A 7,880-nucleotide genomic window follows, 5' to 3' on the forward strand; every position below is an offset into this window, starting at 1 on the left:
AAACCACACACACACAAACACACACTATGAATTTCCATGGCATCACATGAGGACACTTCAGAAATGTCCCCACCAAGTCTTTTGATCTTATGTTAAGCCTTAAATTATATGAACATTTAGGTGTTAGATGTGACGTATTGATTGCCAGGGGAATATTGTGTGAGATCATCATTATTATTGTTATTGTTGTTATTATTATTCATGTCTCAACACAAACCAGATTGTTTCAGTATTAGTGACCAGGAGACTTGAGAGAAGACTGTGCTGGGAACGGTGGGATTTGCTCAGAAATAGTAGGAACAGTGATCCCCTTGTTGTGATGAGGGAAGATTGTCTTGTAAAGATATTTTTGGAGTTAAAATGACGCTGCAGCTGATGAACACTTAGCCATGAGGCCATGGTGGAAAAACAGGAAGTTGTTTGTTTAGTCGTGGGCAACGTTAGCTTGGAAGCAGTGCACATTAAACGGAGTCCAGATAGAAGTTATTAAGCATACCAGACATGTCTGGTGTTGATGTCTCCCGTTGCTTCAAGAGTCAGCAGAGGTGAAGCTGGTGAAACCACTGAGCGTGGCTGTCTTGTAGCTAGCTACATGTCGGTGTGATGGGGGCAGAGCGGCGTCCGGCCACCGCGCCATGGCGCGCGGTGGCCGGACGAGAGGACAGGTGGGCAGTATGTGGGTGAAACAGCGTGGGCTCTTGTGACTCTGTCGGCTGTCATGTTGACCTCGTGTTCCAAATGACGCTTTACCTCGCTCCGGCGTAAGAAGTACACGCGTGTATGAAGGTGCAGTGCCAGCAGGGGGCGATGATTAAGAGGTGAAGGCAGGTTAGGGTTAGGGGAGGGAATTTGTAAAATGCTGTATGCTTCTTTTGCTGCGTGGGGAGTTTCTGGCATTGAGTTAATCATCGCCCCCTGCTGGCACTGCGCCTTGATACACGCGTGTACTTTTCACGCCTGAGTGACGCAAATCGTGACAGTGACACGCTGGACCGGCGGGTGTATTGCACGCTCTGGCGTGATGCTGGGCTGACTAACTGACAAAGTCGTCCCGCGAGAAGTTTTGAAACGCCGCCTCTTTTGCACCGCAGAGTTGCACACAGCTCAAACCCCTGTGTTTTGGGGTTTGTTTTTTGGGGGGGGGGTTGGCATTTCCCCCCATTTTCTAAGAATTGTGCTTGGCTAATTACCCCACTCTTCCTAGCTGCCCCGGTCGCTGGGAGAAGCGGCTGGCGACAACCCGCTGTGAGAGAGTCGGCCATGTTTGACTCAGTGACGTCACAGGGGACGTGTGGAGGTTCCGGTGCGGCGGGAGCAGCAGTTTACTATTGTTAAAGGCCGGGGTGAAAAGACGAGCCAGTGATCACTTAGCGGTGTGTACAGTAGAAATGTTGGCATCTCATCAGCTCTTCAGTGGGTAGAAGAAATTCAACCCAGGCGAGTTTTAATTTGCTCAGACTCCAGTGCAGCCTTAAATAGCTTAAAAAATACATCTTCAAACTGTCACCAAGATGTTCTGTATGAAATATTTTACAGGACTGTTAGATTGGGAATCGATGCTCAGTTCATGTGGCTACCAGCTCATGTAGGTGTTGGGGAAATGAAACAGTGGACCAACTGGCCAAAACCAGATTGAAAGCAAGTCGTGTAGAACTGTCAGTTCCAGTCAGCAAAGCGGGAACAAAATCATTTATAAGACACAAAATCATGCACCATATGAAACTCAGTTATGAAGCTCTTTTATGATTCTCCGATATGAAGCTCTGCTACGATGCTCCGTTATGATGCTCCGTTATGAAGCTCCATTATGAAGCTTTGCTACAATGCTCCGTTATGATGCTCCATTATGAAGCTCCATTATGAAGCTCTGCTACAATGCTCCGTTATGATGCTCCGTTATGAAGCTCCATTATGAAGCTCTGCTACAATGCTCCGTTATGATGCTCCGTTATGAAGCTCCATTATGAAGCTCTGCTACAATGCTCCGTTATGATGCTCCGTTATGAAGCGATGCTATGGTGCTCCGTTATGAAGCTCCGATATGAAACTCAGTTATGATGCTCCAATATGAAGGTCCGTTATGAAGTTCCATTATGAAGCTCTGTTATGAAGCTCCGTTATGAAACGCCGTAATGAAGTTCCGTTATGAAGTGCTGTTATGAAGCTCTGTAAAGTCCTTTGTCATTTTCAGCACATTTTTGGCTCAGAAACCGTGTGGGTCACCGTTCAACACCCACCGTGTGTTGAAAACGTCTCACAGTTGTGTACATCCTCTCTCTTTCTGCACAAACTGCTGTCAAAAAACACAATCGTCATGCCCTGACTCGTCAAATCCAGAAAAAATAATTACACAAGTCTGAAATGTTGGCAGACGGGCTCATCGCATCAACACGTGTCCATATAGAAGGCAGCGGAAACGCAACAACACACATCAAACAAATTTAGCGTGACATAGACAACGCTCAAAACAAAGCCTGTTGTTATTCATATCTGACACTAATAAAGCCCATTAGAACAAGCAGAAGTAACGCACACACACCAGTAACACACACAGATTTATCATCTCCTGAACCGGTGATGAAACATTCAACACATATTGTATCATCCAACATGTTAGTCTACACATTATACTCTATTATATTCTGCACAATCTGAAGCCAGGTCAACAACCAAGCTGGACACCAAGGTTCTAGTCTAGTCTAGTCTAGTCTAGTCTAGTCTAGTCCTGTTTATTTCTGTTATATTGTTCTGTCTCATTGTGTTCTGTGCTGCTCTCACTACTTAACCAAGCCCCTAAAATGTTTGAATGCTCCACCAAACAGCTGGATCCACAGTAGAAACAGTAGAGTTGCGTTCACCGTGTCTCTAGTGTGGATAAATGGCTGCTGACTGATATTTGGTAGATGTGAGTGTCACTGGCCGACATGCAGCAAACCCCTCAAAGCCTCTTTTGTGATATTGCTGGTTTAACAGCCCCCCCCCCACGACAGGAAGGCAAGGGGGGGCAGGAAGTCCAGTGTGTGTGTGTGTGTGTGTGTGTGTGAGAGAGAGAGAGGGAGTCAGCTGGGTGAGAGAAGAAAAAACAACTTGTGGAAGATGTATGTAAACTCATTTACAACCGAATGGGCCTGACTGCTAGGCGATGGGGAGCGGGCCATAAGCGTCCAGCGTGTTTAATGCCCGCATGAATCAAGACTCCCCGACGCTGAACGTGACCGCACACGCCGACGTATGAATGGTGCCGGTCGCCCGAAGTCACATATCATGAACAACACAGTCTCCCCACGCCGTGGTGCAGCCGAGAACTGCCCGTCATTAGTCCCACAGCTCCGTGGCCGCACACGGCTCGCTCGCCACACGCAGCCGGCCTGCGGGCTGCACACGTCCACGGCTCGCCGTGCAGCAGAAAGCAATGCGATGCACACCACAATGCCGTGCAGCCGAGCAAATGTGTTGCCGAGATGCAGTGTGAGGGCCCACCGGGCTGCTGCGGAGGCGTTCAAGGGGCCACGGTCAAGTGAAGAAAAAACACCAGTTTACTGTGCGGGGTGTGAGTTAGATGCAGAAATACAACACAGCAGTTCTCTGCAAGCACTCGATAAGAACACACTCATCCATCTGGAGCTGCCGATGGAGTAACGATAAGTACCGACAGCCGTGTACGAACACAGACACAGATCTATTAAGTCCTACAGACTTTTGTTTTCCTGCAGTTCCCACACGTGATAAGAACCAGGAACACTACTGCTGTGACGTGTCGGCACAGGAAGTGGGATTTGGGTCTAATTTAAATTGCTTGCCAACACAACGAGCTCTGCTTGGAAAGAACGGCTGCTCCTGTCGTCGTCCATCATCCCTCCTGTTCAAATCATGTGTCAAAAGTTGCATGTCCTGTCCAACACGCAGGTTTGATGCTGTGGTGTGTGGCTGTATGGAGAAACGGTTGGGACGGAGCAGAGACAACACGGGTCAGCAGGTTGACGTGCTGACCCAAACGCGTGTGTCTGGGATGGTTTCACTCCGTCACAAAGTCCACACAGTGTCGCTGGTGCGTCACCTTCTTCTTCTGACTCGGCAGGTACGGCGTTTGTCAGTAGAAAAGTCTGGTACGTTGGCAAAGTGTGACTACACAGATGTAAATGGATGTTATGGAAATTAGCTGCATAATGAGATTTTGCTCAGAAAGAAATGAGACTCGTGTGTTTGAATCACAACCCACTTATCATCAAACATGTAACAATGAAGAAGAAGACCTGAGGCTTCAGCCGCACCTCAGGGTTGCTGTCTGTGTTACTGAGCTGTACGGAGCACAGTACTGAGTACTGAGCAGTACGGAGCACAGTACTGAGTACTGAGCTGTACGGAGCACAGTACTGAGTACTGAGCAGTACGGAGCACAGTACTGACTACTGAGCAGTACTGAGCACAGTACTGACTACTGAGCAGTACTGAGCACAGTACTGAGTACTAGGCAGTACGGAGCACAGTACTGACTACTGAGCTGTACAGAGCACAGTACTGAGTACTGAGCAGTACGGAGCACAGTACTGAGTACTGAGCTGTACGGAGCACAGTACTGAGTACTGAGCAGTACGGAGCACAGTACTGACTACTGTGCAGTACTGAGCACAGTACTGAGTACTGAGCTGTACGGAGCACAGTACTGAGTACTGAGCTGTACAGAGCACAGTACTGACTACTGAGCAGTACTGAGCTGTACGGAGCACAGTACTGAGTACTGAGCAGTACTGAGCTGTACGGAGCACAGTACTGAGTACTGAGCTGTACGGAGCACAGTACTGAGTACTGAGCAGTACGGAGCACAGTACTGACTACTGAGCTGTACAGAGCACAGTACTGAGTACTGAGCAGTACGGAGCACAGTACTGAGTACTGAGCAGTACGGAGCACAGTACTGACTACTGAGCTGTACAGAGCTGTACGGAGCACAGTACTGAGTACTGAGCAGTACGGAGCACAGTACTGAGTACTGAGCAGTACGGAGCACAGTACTGACTACTGAGCAGTACGGAGCACAGTACTGAGTACTGAGCTGTACGGAGCACAGTACTGAGTACTGAGCAGTACTGAGCAGTACGGAGCACAGTACTGACTACTGAGCAGTACTGAGCTGTACGGAGCACAGTACTGAGTACTGAGCTGTACAGAGCAGTACGGAGCACAGTACTGAGTACTGAGCAGTACGGAGCACAGTACTGAGTACTGAGCAGTACGGAGCACAGTACTGACTACTGAGCAGTACTGAGCTGTACGGAGCACAGTACTGAGTACTGAGCAGTACTGAGCTGTACAGAGCACAGTACTGACTACTGAGCAGTACTGAGCTGTACGGAGCACAGTACTGACTACTGAGCTGTACAGAGCACAGTACTGACTACTGAGCAGTACTGAGCTGTACGGAGCACAGTACTGAGTACTGAGCAGTACTGAGCAGTACGGAGCACAGTACTGACTACTGAGCTGTACAGAGCACAGTACTGACTACTGAGCAGTACTGAGCTGTACGGAGCACAGTACTGAGTACTGAGCAGTACTGAGCTGTACGGAGCACAGTACTGAGTACTGAGCAGTACTGAGCTGTACGGAGCACAGTACTGACTACTGAGCTGTACGGAGCACAGTACTGAGTACTGAGCAGTACGGAGCACAGTACTGAGTACTGAGCTGTACGGAGCACAGTACTGAGTACTGAGCAGTACTGAGCTGTATGGAGCACAGTACTGAGTACTGAGCAGTACTGAGCTGTACGGAGCACAGTACTGACCACTGAGCAGTACTGAGCTGTACGGAGCACAGTACTGAGTACTGAGCTGTACAGAGCACAGTACTGACTACTGAGCTGTACGGAGCACAGTACTGACTACTGAGCTGTACAGAGCACAGTACTGAGTACTGAGCAGTACTGAGCTGTACGGAGCACAGTACTGACTACTGAGCTGTACAGAGCACAGTACTGAGTACTGAGCAGTACTGAGCTGTACGGAGCACAGTACTGACTACTGAGCAGTACTGAGCTGTACGGAGCACAGTACTGAGTACTGAGCAGTACTGAGCTGTACGGAGCACAGTACTGACTACTGAGCTGTACGGAGCACAGTACTGAGTACTGAGCAGTACGGAGCACAGTACTGACTACTGAGCTGTACGGAGCACAGTACTGAGTACTGAGCAGTACTGAGCTGTATGGAGCACAGTACTGAGTACTGAGCAGTACTGAGCTGTACGGAGCACAGTACTGACCACTGAGCAGTACTGAGCTGTACGGAGCACAGTACTGAGTACTGAGCTGTACAGAGCACAGTACTGACTACTGAGCTGTACGGAGCACAGTACTGACTACTGAGCTGTACAGAGCACAGTACTGAGTACTGAGCAGTACTGAGCTGTACGGAGCACAGTACTGACTACTGAGCTGTACAGAGCACAGTACTGAGTACTGAGCAGTACTGAGCTGTACGGAGCACAGTACTGACTGCTGAGCAGTACTGAGCTGTACGGAGCACAGTACTGACTACTGAGCAGTACTGAGCTGTACGGAGCACAGTACTGAGTACTGAGCTGTACAGAGCACAGTACTGACTACTGAGCTGTACAGAGCACAGTACTGACTAATGAGCAGTACTGCTCAGTACTGCTCAGTACTGAGCACACAGCTCCTCTGCAGGAACCTACACATCCGTTTTCACCTGTACACTGCAGCTGCAGAGCTGACTGGTTCTCTGACAATCATGACTAGTTGGATGACTAGTTGGATGACTAGTTAGATGACTAGTTGGATGACTAGTTGGATGACTAGTTGGATGACTAGTTGGATGACTAGTTAGATGATTGTTGTTGACATGGACATGAGTCATGCACTCTCGTTTAACCCTCCACACACCTGTAAACACACACACACACACACTTTATCCATCCTTCCTTAACCATCTGGGCAGGCTGCAGACCAACCAAACCCTGTGTCCCTACACCTGCCTCTGTGTGAGTGTGTGTGTGTGTGTGTGTGTGTGTGTGTGTGTGTGTGTGTGTGTGTGTGTGTGTGTGTGTGTGTGTGTGTGTGTGTGTGTGTGTGTGTGTGAGTTGACGGAGGGGGTGGGCTTGCCTCCACTCCCCAGCAGTGACAGGATGGGGACATTATTTATCCCTGATTGGAGGAAGGCCGCGGCGGCGGCGGCGGCGGCGGCAGCGGGTGTGTGCTCGGAGGCGGCGGCCATAAAGAGAGAGAGAGGACATTTCCTGCCCGCTTCCTCATGAATATCAAAGAGCAGCAGAGCCTCCACAGCAGCAACACCACACGGGCAAAATTACTGCCCATTATTTTATTTACATTACCTGTAATAGGCAGCATATTGGCTGCAGTATTTATTGCCTTATCAGCGTAGGCTCGGCTGTAAACATTTGCTGATTTATTGGGCCGGCGGCTGCGGCCAGGCATCACACGTAATGACTCGGCAAACAGCGCCATCAGTATTTTACTTGCTTTTCTTCTTTGTGGGTTTTGCAGTGGATTGACCGGACTTAGTGCAGAACAGACAGCTCCGGTGTTGAGGGGGGAGGTATCTATCACAGATGGGGGATCTCTTGCAAGGTGTGTGTGTGTGTGTGTGTGTGTGTGTGTGTGTGTGTGTGTGTGTGTGTGTCCCACACATGCCGGTGTGCTGGGCAGGCCGTCGGCCAGACGGGTGTGTGTGTTATCTGTACAGCTGTGTGTCTACGGCGCGGCCTATCGGGAGAGCGGTTAGTGTTGTTCTGGTGTCTGCGGCTCGGCACCAGGCACCAGTTCCATCCAATTATGTTGTTTGTCTTTTCGGAGGCCTCGGTACCTCTGGCCCGGCGGAGCCCCCGCTCCTCCACGCCGTTGT

Source organism: Lampris incognitus, chromosome 21 (genome assembly GCF_029633865.1).
Source record: "Lampris incognitus isolate fLamInc1 chromosome 21, fLamInc1.hap2, whole genome shotgun sequence".
Lineage (NCBI taxonomy): Eukaryota > Metazoa > Chordata > Actinopteri > Lampriformes > Lampridae > Lampris > Lampris incognitus.